This window comes from Crocodylus siamensis, chromosome 7 (assembly GCF_052110815.1).
Source record: "Crocodylus siamensis isolate JL-2025a chromosome 7, ASM5211081v1, whole genome shotgun sequence".
In the NCBI taxonomy this organism is placed as follows: domain Eukaryota; kingdom Metazoa; phylum Chordata; order Crocodylia; family Crocodylidae; genus Crocodylus; species Crocodylus siamensis.
In genome coordinates, this window is record NC_143401.1 from 21,133,810 (window position 1) to 21,151,692 (window position 17,883).

At 46.3% G+C, this 17,883-nt stretch overlaps 1 protein-coding gene across 3 annotated transcripts in view; it reads right to left on the bottom strand.

Annotated features, from left to right (window-relative positions):
• The window catches only part of ARHGAP22 (Rho GTPase activating protein 22), a 306,841-nt gene that overhangs the window by 129,363 nt on the left and 159,595 nt on the right, over positions 1-17,883 (bottom strand). The gene's annotated exons all lie outside the window — the stretch shown is intronic.

Sequence of the window (17,883 nt, forward strand, 5' to 3'; positions counted from 1 at the left end):
AGCCTCTCTGGGCCACTACAGGAATGGAGCAAGTGACAGAAAGAACTGGCAAAATGCACATCAGTTGCACTCTGAATTTCAAAGCCCCCTGAATTACAATCTCTTCCTGTTTCCTTATGGTTGCAGGTGCTGCTTCAAGCCATGCTGGCAAACACACTTCTGATCAAATTAAGCCTGTTCCCATACGTAAATGAACTGCTAAGCTGAATTCTAGGACATGCTCAACACTAAAAGATCACAACCGTTTGGTTTGGAATACTTACATTTTACACTGCTTGCAGCTGGGGATGAAACAGAGGGACTGTGCAGTATCTGTCTCACTCAAACAGGAAAGAATGGAAGTCACATCATTTGATTTCTATACAGTACCAATTAGCTCTCTTGATGCTCACTAAGGGTGAAATTTCTCTTCTCCCCTTGATTTGTGTCCCTTTCAGTCCTCAGCTTAGACCAGGCCAGGCCCCTTTCAGTGTGGAGGACTGAAAGCAACTCAACAGCTGCTACCCTGTTTGCCTTCTCCCTTTCTTCCAGAACTGAGAGCAGGTAAACCCCACTCCATAGGAACAATAACTGTCAGCATTGTCCCAACCAGAATAGTCAGCAACAAAACAAAAGCTCTCTTTGTTTTCTGTATTTCTCCTATGTTACCACTTAAAACGATGATGCACAAACTGAGAATTTTGCCAGGGAAGTTGAGCCGTCTCAGTCAAAGTCAGTGAAGCTTTGATGATTTAGCCAATTCTCAGGATTTGGCCCTATTTAGTTAAACACTGCGCAAGTACTAAAGAAGGCTTTGTGCATGCTAGGTAGACTGAGGAGCTATTTCCATGCTATGAGTGTTATATAGTTTAGGAACACTAGCACAAAGCACATCTATACTGGCACACATCCAGGAGGGGCCAGCAGGAGACAGCATGCTTAGGGGCAACCAACATGGGTTCATCAGTGGCAGGTCCTGTCAGACCAACCTGGTGGCCTTTTATGATCAGATCACCAGATTATTAGACACAGGGGTAGCAGTGGATATAATCTTCCTGGACTTCCGCAAGGCTTTTGACACTGTCTCTCACCCTGTTCTCATTAAGAAACTGGGGGACTGTGGTGTAGACACCCACACAGTCAAATGGGTCGCCAACTGGCTGGAGGGCCGCATCCAGACGGTGGTAGTGGATGGGTCTTTCTCAACCTGGAAGGACGTGGGCAGTGGGGTTCTGCAGGGCTCGGTCCTCAGGCCTGCACTATTCAACATCTTCATCAGTGATTTGGATGAGGGGGTAAAAAGCACCCTGTTCAAATTTGCTGATGACACTAAGATGTGGGGGGATGTGGGCATATTGGAAGGATGCAACAGGCTACAATCAGACCTAGACAGGTTATAAGGGCGGGCGGATGAGAATAGGATGGGTTTCAACACAGACAAGTGCAAGGTGATGCACCTTGGGAGGAACAACCGGCACCATACCTACAGGTTAGGGAACTCCCCTCTTGTCATCACGGAGGCGGAAAGGGATCTGGGGGTCATCCAAAATGAACATGGGTCGGCAGTGTGGAGAGGCAGTAAGGAAGGCCAACCACACCTTGGCATGCATCCAGAGATGCATCTCGAGCAGGTCCAAGGAAGTGATCCTCCCCCTCTATGCGGCACCGGTCAGGCCGCAGCTGGACTATTGCATCTAGTTCTGGGCGCCACACTTCAAGAGGGATGTCGACAGCATGGAGAGGGTCCAGAGGAGGGCCACTCGTATGATCAGGGGACAACAGGGCAGGCCCTATGAGGAGAGGCTACGGGACCTGACCCTGTTCAGCCTCCAAAAGAGAAGGCTGAGGGGGGATCTTGTGGCCTGTTATAAACTAGTCAGGGGGGATCAGCAGGCATTGGGGAAGTCACTGTTTCCCCGAGCACCGCCAGGAGTGACCAGGAATAACGGTCACAAGCTGGCAGAGGGTAGGTTTAGGTTAGACATCAGGAGGTGCTACTTCGTGGTCAGGGCGGCTAGGGTCTGGAACCAGCTTCCAAGAGAAGTGGTGCTGGCCCCTACCCTGGGGGTCTTTAAGTGGAGGTTAGATGAACATCTTGCTGGGGTTATTTGATCCCAGGACTCTTTCCTGCCATGGCAGGGGGTCGGACTAGATGATCTGCTCAGGTCCCTTCCAACCCTAGAAACTATGAAACTATGAAATGTCCCTACCATGAATGTAAATTATACTGAAGTTAAAATTTAACTTGTAGAGATTTTTCCAATGCCTGACACCCTGAGCAAAACAAACTATACTGGTATAAGTAGAGGTTTACTGGTATATACTTCTGCATACACTGGGAAATTCTGCTAGCATAGCAGCTATATCAGTCATGGCTCATGTACAGCAGAAAGTTTCAGTGTAGCCCTAGCTTTAGACCAGTAACTGCACCTATTTAAAAGTACTGGTATAACTGGAAACATATTCTTCATAGACTAGAAGCAGGCAACATTTCTTTTATTAAGAAATATGTTATTCTTTATTTTATTTTTAAATTTAATTTAATTTAATTTAATTTTTAATTTAATTTGAATTTTATTTATTTTGAATTCTAGTTGAAGGTTTTTTCAAAATAGAACTCTGACCTTTAGTTTCAAAATACCACTTTTCATACAAAAACCTCAATTTCAAGAGACTAAACAAAAGGTTTAACTAACCTCAAATCAAAATATTTCACTTCAAGTCTAACAAATTAAATATTTGTTCTGCTGGAATGTCCAAAACAATTTTCCTTCAGTTTAACCTGACCTGGGTTTCCCCTTTGCCCACAGGCAGTGCTTTTGGTTCAACCATCAAAAAGGAAAAATCCATTATCTGCTCAGTTCTAGAGTCAACAAGCCTTTAAAAGACCAAACCCAACGCTCACTGAAGGCAATGCAGCTTCAGTTGTTCAGTGGGTTTTGAATCGGACTCTTAAGATATGTTTCTACACCAGGAAAAGATCCCATGGCTAACAATGCTAGCAGAGATAGGACAAACCCCTCCCACCACCTTTGCAGAATGGGATGGAGAGCAAGAGCCAGTCATGCTTAATGTGTTGTGCTGAGAACTGTTTTGTCTCCTCTGTACTTAAGCTTAGTAAGGTGGAAGCCACTGTCACTAACTGTCAGCATCTGGATCATTTTGCAGAAATGTGCCTGGCCTATGTTTGTGAGTGCCTTACCTCCAAGCTTCACCTCCACCATCCATTTCAGATCTGGTAGTCACAGTGAGGGCCCTGCATACTATCTACCTTATCCCCTACCTGCACTCCACAGTCCATGGCTGGATTCAGATGCGCAGGCACATGTGGTTTGTAGTGCTGCAAACAGGGCACTGGAAATCCCGGTAGCAGAAAAAATGCACCAAAAAATGCAGTGTGGTACACGCTTCATAAGCATGTGCAGAGGCTCAGTCCTCCTGGGAGATGCTCTGACTGTGATCCAGAGCACTTCCCTTCCTCTAGTTTTGCCCCTGGCTCCTCCAGCATGGCCAGGAGCTGGGAGGAACTGGGAAACAGTGGTTTCCCTTAAGCAGGGCATTTTGCCCCACACCAAAGCCCACATACAAGGGCATGCACAGCAGCAAAAAGTAGTGACATATTTGTACCGCTACTTTTTTCCCCACTGCAAGCACACACCCCTGCAAGTGGGGATGCACCCCATATTATGATTGCATTAGAAGGACAGGCAGAAAATAGCTACTGGAGATCTGCCCTGGAAAAAAAAATGCATCTGGGCAGTAATAATTGATATATCATTTTTCATTGGAAGAATGAATCCTGGCACTACTGAGAGTGTGGACAACAAATCTATAGTTTGAAAATGACAGCAAAGCTAGTGCATGACATCACATCATGAAACCAACACTCCCATTCCACATGACATTGAACTAATATTTTGAGTTCTGGCCACTAACGAAGCTGCTAGAGAGCTTTGTACTTTTCTGTTGTATAGACCACTCTGTACACCCAGCTGAAGCTGACCCCATACCCGTTACTGGCAAGCTCCTAGTTCCCCCACTCACTCCTGTGTGAACTCTGCTGAGTTTGGTGAAAACCAGGACAAGCCTGTTTTCTGATAAAAACAGATGTACCTGTCTCTCTCCACTAAAATCATTAGGATTCTTAACAAGGTACTCAGCAAGGGAAACTGAGGGACAAGGGGCCTTGCTTGGAAGAGGCTAGGTAAAGTCACATAGAGGCCCATTAACACTAAACCCAGAGGCCTGACCCCATCCCCAGCAGCATGCTCCTCCACACACTCCCATATCCAGAGTGACTGGGCAGTCTCCTCCTTCCACCCAAGCTTTTGTGAGGTAGCTCCCTCCCTTCTGTGTCCTGTGTAACCAAATGGTAATTTTAATGGAACTCTGGCCTTTTCAGTTTTCTGATTATCACTAAAATCAGGAGTGCCCTGCCTAACGATGCCTAGAACATTCCCTAGGATTTTGGAGTTCATTGAAAGTGATTTATAAACAAGCAAATGACATCAGATGGAGTATAGGGGTTGGCTTTTCATGGCCAACGTATACATTGCAAACTGAAGGGAGGTCAGAGAAAAATACAAATCACTGGTAAGGTGACATTTTATTTAGGAAGAAAGAAAAGCCTAGATTATTGATATGTTGTGAGTTCAGCAACAACACTCTGGACACTGCTGTGTTGAACTAACATTTATTATTATAATTCTCTAGAATCATGTTCATGGTGGATCTTAACAATTGCCCTCAGTAGATGTATATAGATCTTATACTTGCTCTGGCTCTGACTTGACCCAGCCCAGTCCTGTGGAGGGAGAGGAACCAAGAAAGTCTCTGGCTTCTCATGGCGGAGACCCTGGAGTCCTCCAGCACTGCAAAACTGCCACAAAAGCAACTGAACCCTGCAGTGCTGAACAGGAGGGCTTTGGCCTTAAAGGGTCTGTACTAGGAAAAACATAGCAAGATACAACAATTATTATGACGGAGGCCCCAGTCATGTCTCTGTACTTAATGGTGAGCTCTAATTTGCACTAAGAGCAAGAATTCAATCTCTTTGGGCATTTTTACACATGCTCTGGGAGTGGGGTGAGTGGGGTTGCACTCTAATTAGAGTGCCCGGAGCATCTCAAACGAGCTTTAGTTAAAGCGCCCATGTCACAATATTGAAGCAGAGAGATGCTAATACACAAGACACAGAGGCTGCTGGAGTATGGTAATTACCACCAGACTCAACTGAGTTTGCTCTGATGCACTGTAATTATAGCATATCAGAGCAGCCTCCCAACTCCTGTTTAGGCACCCTTTATGTCTGTAGACTACAGTGTCTTTTTCACAGCCCTTTCACTTTGAATACAGAGCAAATCCGCTGAAGATACTTCTTTTTTAAAGTAAAATATAAAACAGAGTCCTGTACAAGATATAGCCTCAATAGAAGTCTTTTCTTTGTCCTAGATAAACAAATTAAAAAACAAAGAAAGACCCTTCAAACATTCTAGGTAGTTAAAATTAGTCAACATTTTGTGCACAAACTACATTTGAAGAAACCATGTTGTGATTCAGCCAATGACTGTTTGAATTGTTATATAGGTTACAGGTGGGGAGGTCAACCAATCAGTATGGCAATTTTGACTTCAAAGGTCACAGTCACAACTCTTTACTTAAAAGTAATCTGCATGAAGAAAATTCTACTGGGTATAATGACTTAACACCCTAAGGAGTCTGGCTATATGTTTTGTATTTATTAGGGACTTAGTTTGGTGGTAATCATAGAATCATAGAAGTTGGGTCAGAAGGGACCTTGTAGATCTCCAAGTCCAACCCCCTGCCTGGGCAGGAGAAAAAACTGGGCTCAAATGATCCCAGCCAGGTAGTCATCAAGCCTCTTCTTAAAGATCCCCAAGGTAGGAGCCAGCACCACTTCCCCTGGAAGTTGGTTCCAGATCCTAGCTGCCCTAACTGTGAAGTAGTTCTTACGGATGTCTAATCTAAACCTCCTCTCCAACAACTTATGGCCGTTATTCCTTGTTATGTCAGGGGGCACTAGAGGAAACAAGGTCTCTCCCAAACCCTTCTGGTCCCTGCTAGTGAGTTTATAGACTGTCACCAGATCCCCCCTCAACCTTCTCTTGTGAAGGCTGAACAGGTTCAGGTCCCGCAGTCTCTCATTGTAGGTAGGGTCTGCCCTGTTGTCCCCGGATCATTCGGGTGGCCCTCCTCTGGATCCTCTCAATGTTGTCCACATCTCTCCTGAAGCGGGGCGCACAGAACTGGACACAGTACTCCAGCTGTGGCCTGACCAGTGTTGCTCAGAGGGGGAGGATCACCTCCTCCTCCCTGCAAGAGATGCACCTGTGGATGCACAACAAGGTCCGGTTAGCCCTGCCAACCATGACCTTGCATTGTCGGCCCATGTTCATCTTGGAGTCAGTAATGACTCCAAGATCCCGTTCTGCTTCCGTGCTTTCAAGAAGGGCATTGCCCATCTTATAAGTGTGCTGCTGGTTACTACTGCACAAGTGCAGCACCCTGCACTTGTCAGTATTCAAACGCATCCTGTTTTTGCTAGTCCACCCCTGTAACCTATCCAAGTCTTGCTGCAGTCTTTCCCTCCCTACTAGCATGCTCACCTCACCCCGAATTTTGGTATCATCAGCTAATTTAAACAGGGTGCTTTTCACCCCGTTGTCCAAATCGCTGATAAAGAGATTGAACAGCACAGGCCCAAGGACCGAGCCCTGGAGGACTCCACTGCCCACTTCTCCCCAGGTCGAATATGACTCATCCACCACCACCCTCTGAGTGCAACCCTTCAGCCAATCTGCAATCCATCTGACTGTGTAGGCATCAATACCACAGTTGGCCAATTTTTTAATGAGGATGGGGTGGGAGATGGTGTCAAAGGCCTTGCTGAAGTCCAGAAAGACTACATCCACGGCAACACCTGCATCCAATGCTTTTGTGACCTGATCTTAAAAGGTAATCAGGTTGGTCTGACATGACCTGCCCCTAATGAAACCATGCTGGTTGCCCTTGAGCATCATCTCTGAGGCTGGCCCATTGCAGATGTGCTCCATGATGATCTTCTCAAAGAGTTTCCCTAGGATTGAAGTAAGACTGACAGGCCTATAGTTGCCCGGGTCCTCCCTCCTCCTTTTTTTAAAGATGGGGACCATGCTGGCTATCTTCCAATCATCCGGCACCTGGCCCAAGCACCACAGGTGCTCGTAAAGCCGTGCCAAGGGCCCTGCAATAACTCCTGCTAGCTCCCTCAACACCCTGGGTTGGAGAGCAACTGGACCCACTGATCTGAACATGTCCACATATTGTGGGGTTGGGGCCTGGGTGGGAGGCAGCAGGTTGGGAGTGAGGGGCGAGCAGGGCTAGGGGGTTGTTTTCTACATATACTATTTATTGGGTTGGGACTGGCCATCAATGTTTACAAATGGGTCCTGGTACAAAAAAGGTTGAGAACCACTGCATTAGATTAAAATATCTTTTATATTTTAAAACTTTAAAAAAACACCTGATTGAAATTATGACAATTAGGCCATTTGTTGACGTGTTCAACGCTTTCCAAACCATGTTACCTAATTTGCATCACACAGTTTGAATGAAATTTCAATTTCAATTAAGGATTAATAGACAATCATATACAGACCCAATTTGCAGGCTCTGTGCATACCATATTTGGAGCCTCTGTGTGTGAGGTTATGCAGTTGAAAGTAATTAGGGGGTGATAATAAGCCTGTTTATGCATTGCTACATTGTTGCACTTATGTAAAGTGCTGTGCAATTGACCTGATATTTAGGCTGAGGTGTTGTTAGCACACTTGACTGTAAAGGTGTTACTTTGTGCCAGGGAATGGATTTTCCGTATTGGATGGAAAAATGCAAAAAAAGACGGATTTTCCTATTTAACTGAGAAAAATATGGATGTATCATTTTAACAGCGAGACATGCAGATTTTCCACTTTTGCAAAGAGCTCTCTGCAGACTGGCAGAATTCCAGCCTGCAAGGGCTGGGGGGAGCAGAAGGGAGGTCAGGCAGGGGACACCATATGTACATGCACGTCCATGCATGCACATGGCTGCCAGGCAGCCTGGAAAGCAGCTCCCACAGGTAAGTCTGGTGGGCGGGGGTGGTATTGAAGCCCCCACAGTGAAAGAGGGAGGAAAGGAGAGAGTTGGGCAGAGTTGGGGCTGGTGCACAGCTGGGCGATATGTGGGGCTTGGGGCCTGGGGCTGGAATGTATGGCAGCTGTGATCCAACAGGGAGTGGTATGGGCCTGTGGTCAGCTCATCTGGGGGGGCAGGAGGTGAGGTTGGTTTCCCAATGCTGTGCACACTCCTGGGGGGGCATGGCAGGCACATACCTCCAGATTTGTGCTTGGGATAGAGGTAGGCTGCTGCCCAGCAGGCGGGACCCAGCATGACAGGGCAGAGCAGGAAAACTCCTTCCTGTTGCAAGTTTCACACCACCCTAGCAAAGCACCTGCTGCCTGCCTGGCAGCAGCAGAGATAGCAAAATGGAGTTGTGCCCTTGCTGCTGCCAGGTGGGCAGGGAACACCTCACTATGGCAGTGTGGGGCTAGTGGTGGCAGCACCAAGCTTCCCCACCTGGGCCCGCTCTGCCCTGCCATGCTGGATCTCACCCGCTGGGCTGCGGCAGCCCCATGGGGAGGGCAGTAATGTGGGGAGCCTGAGTCCACAATGGGCAGCCCACATCCACCCACTCCATGGGCTCCACTCTGGCTGCACTTCCCGTGGGGGAGGGAGAGCCAGGCTCCATGCTCTGCTGTACTGCAGCAGCTACTGCCTCCACCAGGCAGCAGCAGGGGATCAGGCACTGCTGTGGGGCTGATACCGGTGGCCAGTTATTAACGAGCCATATCGGCTTATACCAATCTGATTGCCGATATGCAGCCTGGCAACTTGGAGAGCAGTGTCCGGCTGGTAAGTCTGTTGGGAGGGAAGAGGTGGTAGAGGAAAGGGGTGTGGGGAGAGGGAAAGATCAAGGCCCTCACCATGATGGAGGAAGGGGGCTGGGGCAGGCACTACCGGAGTGGGGTGGGGCATGGCACAGGATGCAGCAGTGAGCTGCTTGTCCGGATGGACAGGGAGTGAGGGGATGGCTCCCCCCACATCTGTGCATGGGATGATGGTGGGCTGGTGCTGCCCGCTCAGTTTTGGGGGCAGCACCAGGCTCTTCCTGTTGCGGGGGGGCTGGGCCGGGTTGGGACTGCACTCGGAGCTAGTGGTGGTAGCGCTGGGCAGTATTCCCTCTAAGCTGCGCAGCGTGTGCAGGCCCGCAGGCACGCCCCACAGGCGCACTCATGCTGCATCACACAGCTTGGAGGGAATGCTGGTGCTGGGTGAGGAGGGCTACAGGGGGCTAGCTGTAGCCCACCTCATAGCCCCCACTACCAGTGCTACCACTGCCAGGCCCAAATGCAGCACCGGCCCAGCCACCCCACCCACTCCCCCCCGCCCAACACTAGGAAAATCCCAACACTGCCCCCCATGCCTCTTCCCCCCCAACAAACTTACCAACCAGACACTGCTCTCCCAGCTGCTGGGCTGGCTGTGCACATATATGCAGCATTTATCAGCAACATTATTGGCTACATTAGCCAAAAAAAGCTGATGCCTGTAATATCAATTTTCCTTTTATCAGTGCTAATATGATATGGACCAATGAATCAGTGCACCTCTACTATAAACGACCTTTAGATACTAAATTTACTACACTAAATTAATTTGCTTCTGTCTCAGACATCTGAGGAAGGACAGTGATACCCAAAAGCTTGTCTCTGGCTATACCAAACATACAGGTCGTCCAATAAAAGATATCACCCACAAAAATTCTTGCCTTGTGCTATACTAAATTAAAAAATAATAATTTAAATGGAAATTACATATGTACTGACAATGCTTTAAAAAACATCAAACCAAGGAACTGTGGAAGTCAGTGACTAATGAACTGTAACCAAAATTTGTTGAAGTGATAACCTAACTTCTGATACAAATAACTTCTTCTGCAAATGCAGACAATATCTTTTACAGTACCAGTTCATTCAGTGTTGATAAACTAATTGGGAGTTGGAAAAAAAGTTAGAAAAGTTTATTTTTCTCTTCCAATCTATGAATAAAACCTAGGTGTAAGAGGACAAGACCTATTAGGTCTAAAAAGAAATGTAAAAATAAGATGACTAGAAACAATCATTTCAGTTTGCTAACCAGAGTTAATACTTATTTTGTTGTATTTATTCTATTTGTGTCAAGCTCCTTTAGGATAGTAAATGAAATATTGAAATTCAGTTGAAGTATAGAAATTCAGCATTTTGCATATTGTTTAAAATGTAGCTAATAAAAACATTAAATTTGAATGCATAAAAAAGTAATGTTTGCTTTAAATGCAAAACATATGATAACATTTTGATGGTATGGTAGAGTTGAAGTGATGTCATAGCTGTGATGGTCCAGGATAAATGTGAGAAAAAGATTTTTGTGGGTGGTATCCTTTATTAGACCAACAGCATAGTTGGGAGGAACACAGACAATTATTGTTACCAATAATTACCAAATACCCTTCCTCATGTCTGAGAAAAAAAGCAAACACAACTTGAGCTAAAGAACTTATGTGTTCTAGGTGTGCAATTCATAAGGATGTTCTTTTTGTATTGCAGCAATTCTTCACGTGGTATCCAGGTGGCTCTTTCAAAAGTATGATCCGTCTCTCTGGAGGAGTGTCCTTGCTGGGTGAAAGCCCTTTTGGGAACAATTTTTCCAACTATTTAGTTCGTCTAATAAAAGATATCACATCCACCCAAAGAACTTTGTCTGCCTATGTCCTTAGACCAACACGGCTACAACCAACAACCCCAAAGCCCTAAAGCATAGAAGATACTAAATTTTGCCATTTGAAATGGTAACTACACATCACATGAAGAAGAAAGAAGCCAAACTCAACAGCGACATATATTTTCTAAGCCTATGCAAGAAACACAACAATAGTCCCAGAGGACTGATCATCTAGAATCCTCTGATTACTACACACAACTCCAAATATGCAGGAGAGCTTCAGGAAAACTTAGAAATCATCTCCTTTGCATAACCTACTCCAAAAGAGATCAGCTCAAGTAGGAAATCAACATATGCTACAAAAACTTAAAAGAGATGAATCCAGATATCTCCCCAAACATTAAACAACATAGGGGTGCACCAATAGAGATGTTTTGGGCCATTACCAAAGGCCAATTTTTAATGAGCCATATTGGATGATACCGATCTGATTGCTGATACGAGGCCCGGCAGCTTGGAGAGCAGCTTCTGACTGGTAAGTCTGTTGTGGGGGAAGGAAAAGGGGTGCAGATCGAGGCCCCCCCGTGATGAGGGAGAAAGTGGGGCTGGGGCTGGGGCAGGGGCAGGTACTGCACAGCCGGGGCAGGGTGGGGCAGGATGCAGGACAGAGCCACGAGCAACTCATCCACAGAGAGCTGTTGGAAATGGGTTCCTGGCCTTCACTCCCTCCCAAGCATGTGAAGGTTCTAGAACATCTGAACTTTCCACCTTGATGATGTCGTTGCCCTACTTATAACCGTGGGACATGTGCAGTGCATATCATTCTTGGTGGAAAAACTGCCTGAGGTAAAGCGCTAACAGAGATTAAGTGCCGTGTGCAGAGAGTGGTGAGTGCAGAGGTGGATGGGATGTGTGCACAGCGTTGAGACTGGTCTATGTTTTGAGTGGCGGAGGTTGACAGGGGTGTGGTATAAAAGGTACCTGAGAGACAGGTACATAGAGTCTTTTGTGTGGTGATTTTGTGGTGACTTGGAGTGAGGAAGACTAGTGTAGAGTTGTCTGTCCTAGACTAATTGGAGTTTGTCGTGGGTCTGAACTTTCACTCCTGTAAATTGAGTGGTGTATGGATTTGGTCGTTGGGGAGACTTACCTGAGAAGAGGTGGTCCTGAGTGACTGCCCACCCATCCTTCTACAGAGGATTTGGTAACACATCACCTTATGCTGAATAAGTGAGGTGCCAAGTACCCAAGGCAAGGAGAAAGGCTTAGAAATCCTCACCAGCTCTCTATCATCTCTGAGGGGAAGAGAGCTGTGACAGGACAAGTCACCACTTACGGTGAACTGAGGTTGTTGTGGTTTTGTACATGTATATTCTTACTGGTTTCTGTTTGTTTAATGCTGTTCTTAACAGCACTGTGTTACAAGCTGTTCTTTAGTCTTTTTCTTACTATAAGTTGTTTAACCTAACTGCTGACTGAATGGACTATGGTTTATTGCACCATTGGGTGACTGTAGCTCAATGTGCAGAGGATATTAATCCTTATGGGCTGAGAATCCTCAAGGAGGAGCACCTGCATTGTTGCATTGCACCTCTCTTTCCCTACAGCACAGGGAGGGGTGGCAGCTCCCACCACTGCACACACCCAGGAGGGCATGGTGGCAGGTATGCCCCCCGGATCTGCGCACAGGGAAAGGGCAAGCTGGGGCCGGGGTCGGCACTCGGCTCTTCCTGCAGGGTGCTGGGCCGGACTGTGCTCGGGGAAGGCAGTGGAGGCAGCCCCTCTAATACAACATATACAAAAAGACTACCAAAGATTTTTTACAACATCCATCCAACATTAAAAAAAGAAATGGAACCAATTACTACAGGAACAGCTTTCCCAGTCACTAAACAACCATCTAAAAAACAACACCAATACCATACGACAGTCCAACCTCATACCTGATGAAAGTGAAGGAACCAGTCAACCCTCAAATATTATTAATCTCTCCATGCACACACTTACCAAAGCTGAAAAATCTGTCCTCTCTAAAGGCCTTCATTTCTGTCTGGAAAAATACCCTAATAAGATACTACAATGTGGAGAACTGGAAAAACTTTTCCAATGCCTCTGTCTCAAGGAATATTTCCATTTTGTTCAAGGAAACGAACTCACTTTCAACAATACTTCATCCTGTGACAACATCAAGAAAAAGATCAACACCAAAAAATCCAAAAAAATATAAACTGGACACCTCACAATGGATGAAATTCAATCCTCGACCTATATTGATTGTTTCAGGGAAAGAATGAACAATGAAATAATCAAGCATAAACACCACCACAACAGCCTCTCTCTCTCAGAGAGAAGGGCCATAGAATCTCTAAGATCCAACCACTAAATAGTAATAAAACCGTCAGATAAAGGAGGAGCTATAGTTATCCTTAACCGTAAAGACTACATAAAAAAAGTCAACAGACAACTCTCTGACACCACCTACTATGAAAAACTAGAAGAGCCAACTCCCCTTTTCACCTTAAAACCATCATCACATCATTTCCATTTGAACTATAAGAAAAACTACAAAACTTGACCTCCCACCACCCAACATGTGGACTTTTTCCATGCTCCCTAAAATCCACAAACAAGAAAACTCAGGCAGACATATAATATCCAACCATGGAACCATAACTGAGGAAATATCTGGTTTCATCAAATCCATCCTAAAATCTCTTGTCACCCAAAGATTGTGTTTTGTCTGAGACAGAACAGACTTCCCATGAAAACTTAAAAACATAGACCAGCTTTCCAGCAATACCCTCCTAGCCACCATGGATATTACCAGCTTATATACCAACATCCCACACCAGGATGGCATCCAAGCCTGCCTTACATATCTACAAGAGCATGATTACAATTCAAAGTACAGACCTAAAGATATTACTGAACTTACACACTTCATCCTCACACACAACTACTTCAGTTTCAATAATCAACACTTCCTCCAAACCATGGATACAGCTATAGGTACCAAAATAGCCCCACAATATGCCAACCTTTTTATGGCCCACCTGTAAGAAGAGTTCCTCAGAAACTACACTATCAAACCCATGCTGTACCCCAGCTATGTAGATTAGTTCATCATTGGGACCAAAAACCTGCAGTCTCTGATTCATTTCCATCACAGATTGAATAACCATTACCCCTCCATCAGCCTCTCTCTTGAATACTCCAGCATCAACATTTCCTTTTCAGATGCTGGACATGTGTAGATGATACGGGATTTAATGTAGACCACCTGAAAATTTAAACACGGCTTTTTTTTGATGCATTGCATTTTTGTTTGCACAAACAGCACTTTTGAGCGAGTTAAGCCCGTGTGTCATTCCCCACAGATGTCAGTAGGGGGAGTCAATACCAATTTACCACCTAGAATGTCTTTCCTAATGTATTACAGCAGGAGGCACATAAGTCACCCAGGCTCCCCAGTCCCCAGACTCTCATTGGGCGGTCCTGTCTGGGAGTCTCCCTTGGTCATGGTCACGATCGCTCCAAAATCCTTGTCACTCGTACCCGCCTATGCTCATTTGTTCTGGTCTCTCTATCAGTACACAATCACAAGGACCCCTTCCCAATCCCAAAAGACAAGAAGCACAGGTGAATCCTTCCCTCCCATTCATTCCTTTCCGTTTCCATTCAACCATGGAATTCTTCGTTAATATAGTGGCTTAATAACTACTTCTATCATAAGAGAATCGGGTGGGTGTTTGTTGCTGCCCTGTTGATAAGCAATTGCTGCCTATATATATGTTGGTGGTCTTCTGCCTATATGTTGATGGTCTTCTGTCTTTTTATTTTCTGAGGGTTTTTTGGATTACATTTCTCAGCATTCCCGAGCTCGTTGATCTTCTTTACAGTTTTCAGTGGGAAAGCCTCCAGTTCCCTGGTCAGATGCACTGTCAATCTGTTCGTGTCATGCCTCACATACTGCTTTTTGGAGGTGTGTTGTGAATTCTGAACTGTTTTTATAAATGTTCTTGGCATTTTTTTTTCAAAATGTGTCTTGCTGTTCGGCTTCCCCCCCTTCCCCTCCCCCTTCTCCCCGCCTCCTAGCCTGACAAGAAGTAGAATAGGGTGATCAATATCCAGAATGGTAAAATACAAACCACCATATACAAGAAACCCATGGACCAATATAACCAGCTAGCATCCTAAACACACCAAGAAGCTGTAATATAGAGCCAAGGCCTCCGATACCACTGAATTTGCACTGAGGAGAATACCTGTGACCATCACTTCGCTAATCTCGAAAGGGCTTTCACCCAACAAGGACACTCCTCCAGAGAGAGAAATTGCACTTTTGAAAGAGCCACTCAAATACCACATGAAGAATTGCTGCAGTACATAAAGAAAATCCCCACGAATCGCAAGCTATTAGTTATGACATACCATCCTTTCCTAGAACCTATATGAAAAATACTTAAACAACTGCAACCCATATTAGAAGAAGACCCAATTCTTAAAAAGATCTCCCCAGAACCAGCCATTCTAGCCTTTAAACAAGCACTGAACCTCATCAACCTCATCACCAGAAGCAAACTTCCTCTGGTCCAAAGCACATTGAATTCATCCAGACCATGCCAGGACAAAAATGTAAAACCTGCTTATACATCTCCACTACTTCCACAATAACTACACCCCACAACAGAATCATCACCATTCCTGGATCTTATACCTGAACCTCCATAAATGTAATAGATCTCATCCATTGCACTAAATGCCCTGTTGAAAAATGTGCAGGAGAATCAAAGAATCATAGAATCAATGAGTCGGAAGGGACCTAGACAGATCATCTAGTCCAACCCCCTGCCATGGGCAGAAAGGAGCACTGGGGGTGGGAGGGTCATAGACCCCAGCCAGGTGCCTATCTAGTCTCCTCTTGAAGATTTCCAGAGAAGGTGAGAGCACCACCTCTCTGGGAAGCCTATTCCAGGCTCTGGCCACCCTTACTGTGAAGTAGTTCTTCCTAATATCTAACCTAAACCTATCCTCCCTCAGCTTGTGGCCATTGTTCCTGGTGACTCCAAGGGAGGCCCTGGTGAACAGACCTTCCCCCAGTCCCTGCTCGTGGCCCCTGATAAAGTTGTAGGCAGCCACAAGATCCCTCCTCAGTCTCCTCTTGCGGAGACTGAAGAGATTCAGGTCCCTCAGCCTCTCCTCACAGGGCTGGCCACAGAGGCCCTCAACCATACGAGTGGCCCTACTCTGGACCCTCTCCAGGTTCTCCACGTCCTCCTTGGCAATCAAACCCCTCTCACTGTGTTGGAGGCACTAGCCAGCCCAGGATTTGGCCCTGCAGGCAGTGAAATCATTACTGCTGAGCCGACTTTTACAGAATTGCCTGGAATGACTCCTGTGAGTAGAAATTGGGCTTCACTGGATGATAGCCCTGGTTGGGAACAATTATTGGAAATCTACCTGTATAAAAATCCTTGAGCTGGGCCCAGTTGGGGTCAACTCTTAGACAAGCCTTTACTTAGTCTGAGAACAGGCAAAAAGCATGCATGCAACTGTGATGACAGAAAAGGGCTTGGGTCAGACTGGCATATTTCAATCAGAAAGATGGTGGAGATAAACGGAGAAAACAAAATCCAATGGTTCTTTCTGAAGCACCTGCTTTTCCAGGCCTACCACACAGCTGCAGCTGCCTTTGTTGTACAACTTTGTTGTACTTGTCAAAGCTTACCAGGCTCTATCCCAATGAAACCTGACCAATCACTACCCTATTTATGTCAGGGAGAAGCACAGGAATCAGTGAGGCAATCCATGGCCAACTGAGGAGGCTCCTGCAAACTGCTTGATCCTTGGGTTCCTGCCCCAGCCTGCTATGACGATCTGCTTGCCCACCTTAATTTTGGCTTTAACTCCATAGTTCTGCAACATCCATGGTCTGTCAGTGGACCTAACAGGCAGCCCAGCCTGGGGTAATTGCATAGTTGGCCATACCTGTCCAGGGCCCTGACTGGCAGCCCTACCCTAACTAGTGAACCAGGGGGGCACTGTGAGGGCTTCCTAATTGACTTCTGGGAAGAGCAGGCTCTCCATTTAGTTCCACCTGGAGTGGTAGACTGCTGGCCAACCAGCACTTCTTCTGAAGCTCTATTCTAGGAGCTTCTCTGAGCCTCTACTCCTGGATCTTCAACTCCTGAACTTTGACTTGGCCTGTGATTTGGACTCCAGCCCTGGATTTCCCTTTGGATCTGTCATCTTTGCCTCTAATTCCTGCACCCCTGATTCAACCTGTGGTTTGACTCTTGCCTTTCCCCAGTGGCCTAATCATCAGGTCAGAGAGTTCATGACCTGGTCCTTACACTTCCAACCTGGTAACTTCCAAGGCCTGACTACAACACATGTAAGGGAGGCTCTTATCCAGTGGAGTGGGGATCTGGAGCTGGATGTGTTGTGAAAAGCACCAGACCTTGAGCTCAGCTTTTTATACAGGGAGAAGGAGGATCATAGAATCATAGAATCAATGAGTCAGAAGGGACCTAGACAGATCACCTCGTCCAACCCCCTACCATGGGCAGGAAGGAGCACTGGGGGTGGCAGGGGTCATAAGACCCCAGCCAGGTGCCTATCCAGTCTCCTCTTGAAGATCTCCAGGGAAGGTGAGAGCACCACCTCTCTGGGAAGCCTATTCCAGGCTCTGGCCACCCTTACTGTGAAGTAGTTCTTCCTAATATCTAACCTAAACCTATCCTCCCTCAGCTTGTGGCCATAGTTCCTGGTGACTCCAAGGGGGGCCCTGGTGAACAGACCTTCCCCCAGTCCCTGCTGGTGGCCCCTGATAAAGTTGTAGGCAGCCACAAGATCCCTCCTCAGTCTCCTCTTGCGGAGACTGAAGAGATTCAGGTCCAGGAAGACTATGTCCACTGCTACCCCTGCATTTAAAGGATTTGGTGACCTGGTCGTAGAAGGCCACCAGGTTGGTCTGACAGGACCTGCCTCTAATGAACCCGTGTTGTTTGCCCCTAAGCGTAATCTCCCCTGCTTGCCCCTCATGGACATGTGCCAGAATAATTCTCTCAAAAAGTGTTAATTCTGAAAATGGGTTGTTGGTTG